This window comes from Chiloscyllium plagiosum, chromosome 4 (genome assembly GCF_004010195.1).
Source record: "Chiloscyllium plagiosum isolate BGI_BamShark_2017 chromosome 4, ASM401019v2, whole genome shotgun sequence".
In the NCBI taxonomy this organism is placed as follows: domain Eukaryota; kingdom Metazoa; phylum Chordata; class Chondrichthyes; order Orectolobiformes; family Hemiscylliidae; genus Chiloscyllium; species Chiloscyllium plagiosum.
This window is the reverse complement of record NC_057713.1, coordinates 43,850,903-43,853,975: the sequence shown is the minus strand read 5'-3', so window position 1 is coordinate 43,853,975 and position 3,073 is coordinate 43,850,903.

Genomic DNA, 3,073 nt, shown 5'->3' with positions numbered 1-3,073 from the left:
CCTGATTTCTCTCCACGGATGCTGCCAGACCTGCTGAGCTTTTCCAGCAATTTGTTGTTTCTGATTTACAGCATCCGCAGTTCTTTCAGTTTTTCTTTAATGTTGAAACTTGGGTATCTATTTATTGAATAATGAGGTACATCAAAACAAATTCTTTTTACAGAACATGAGTAATGTTTGTTCTTCGGTGATGAACACTTGTTGGTTCTATTTTTGGACAAAGTTAGAAACAGTAATTTGCAAATCTTTAGTGTCTTTTTCCTAACAAATTGTTCCAAAATGTTTCACAGGAAGATGGGTGACATGGGCAGGACAACGTGATAAATGTTGAGGTAAGGGAGCTGATAACAGCGCATGTCACTTGACAGGTAATTCAGAAATCAAGACTAAAGTTTAGGGAATATGGATTTGAATTCCACCTTGGCATTTGGCGAAATTTGCATTTAATCTAAGGAAAATCTGGAATAAATTGCAAGGCCACCATGTAACCATTAGTATCATTAAAAACTCATCTGGTTTGCTGATATTTTGTAGTGAAGATAATCTGCCATCCTTACTTGGTCTATCCTTTGTGATTGCAGACACACAGCAATGTCACAAACTCTTAACTGAACTCCAGGCAATAAATGCTGGCCTGGTTAGAAACACTCAGGAACAAAAAAGGCAGTCTTGATAGACTTTTGAAGACCAGGAGAGAGACGATTAGGTGGAAAATTCAGAGTCATAAATTGCATGTGGTTGGAGTTGATGTAAGGTTTCAATGAGCATTTCTGGATAGAGGGCTGAGGATGTGACCTGGTCATTATAAGTGGTAGAAGCCATTATATGATTATTTCAAGTACAAAAAAAATCGGAGCCATAATACACTAGGACCTTGCTCATGGCTAATGCACCTTTATTTACCTTTGTGTCTTAATCCCCTTAGCACTAAAAGCTTAATTGTGAATATTCATGGCAAAGAACAATGACTGAGCATCCACAACTTTCTGGTGTAGAGAGTTCTAAAGATTCACACCTGTCTATGTTCTATGAATAAAAAAAATTTCTCATCATCCCAGTCTTAAATAATTGGCCTCTAATCTTGAGACTATCCCCCTTGTTCTGTAATTTCTAGCAGCGGAAACAACCTCTCTGTATCTACCCTGTAATGCTTTCTCAGAATGTTAAACATTGCAATTATATTCTAGTCTAAACTCCATTGATTATACACACATTCCATTCAATCTCTTCACATGGAAGAACAGACTTAACTTAGAAAGTGCCCCTAACTCAAACCTCTTGTAGAGTTCTCAATTTAATATCCACCATTGGTTCCAAGCTTTGGAAGCATCTTGCTTCCTTCCTTGAAGACACCTTAAAAACTACATGTTTGATCAAATTTTGGACCTCTGACTTATTATATCTCTTTGGTTTGATGTCATTTTTCTCTATTGCTGCCATGAAGTCTCATGGATACTATGTTAAAGCTGCTGTATCAAAAGTTGTTTTTGTTTAGTTAGTCAGTGAATGTATCTCCTCTGCTCCAGGCGTATCTTTGTGCCAGAGAGATCAAAACAACAGTACTCTAGGTGCTGCCTCACCAAAACCCTACATCATAACAGTAAAACTTCCTTACTCTTATTCTAATCAATTTACAGTACTTGTATTATTAATTGCTTACTGTGATTTGTGTGCAAAGATAGTCAGATTTCACTACATACCAATATTTTCTGGTATCTCCCCTTAAAGAAAAATAAATGTTTGTCTACATACCCAAGCAGATAATTTCACATTTCCCTAGATAGCTGTCTGTTACATTCTTGCCTGCTCAGACAACCTGTCTACTTTTTTGCGTCCTTACAGCTTGCTTTGCTACCTATCTTTGTATTGTCAGTAAAAGCAAGGGAAATAGCTCACTGACATTACCAGTACACTAATAATCTGGGTTTAAGTCATGGCTGATGGTAAAATTTATATTTTAAGCAAAATGTAGAATTAAAGGTTAACCTAATGGTGACCAAGTAATAATTGTTGATTGTCATAAATATCCATTTGGTTTACTAATGTCCTTTGGGAGGGAAAGCTGCTGCCTTTGCCTGATCTGATATGCACGTGACCTTGGATTCACAACAATATGGTTGACTCTAAACTGCTCTCTGAAATGGCCCAGCAAGCCAATCAGTTCAAGAGCAATTCGTGATTAGTAATATGCTGGCCTTACTAGACATGCTGAGATCCTCTGATTGAATTTTAAAAAAATTAAAACATATTATAATTCCAATAATCTGGAATGTATTGTTCATTAACACCAATAGCCTTTAAGCAGACCCAAACAACACATTACCATTTGTTGTACAGTACTTTAGAGGTAGCAACATGGAAAATACTGTAGTCTTACCTTATGTAGATTAATCACTGTTTTATGCTTTAGCAAATATTTATAATATTTTTCAGATCACACACTTGTGTTTAGATATTCTAACATTGAGGTTAAAGATTTTATTACATATTCCCTTCATTGGTGGGTTGTTAATACTGGAGGGACAAGCAATGCTCCTTGTAGTACTAGTGGCTGGAAAACATGTCCAACTCTGCTTTGTTTATTAGTTGATCCCCATCTGACCATCATTCCCGTGAGACCCAATTATGTTTTGAGATTGTCTCCTCCCTCTCCCTATCCCTAAGAGGCAGGAACATTATCACAAGAGTGCTTCCTTATCAGTTTATACCTAACCATGTTTCTTTCCTTAAAATTTATCACATAAATTGTTTCGGACTTACTGTACCCATTGGAGAAAGAGAGGAGTAATGAGCTATTTTTGTATCAAGTTGACAGTATTTCCTGGGATCAGTTTGAATGGAACTTTTGGATTGGGACAGACATGGGGACACGGTGAGACTGTACCTGGCTGAACTTTGGTGTGATTTGGAGATGCCAATATTGGAACTGGGTGTACAAAGTTAAAAATCACACAGCACCAGGTTATAGTCCAACAGGTTTAATTGGAAGCACACTAGCTTTCGGAGCGCCGCTCCTTCATCAGGTGATAGTGGAGGACACAATTCTAAGGCACAGAATTTATAGCAAAAATTT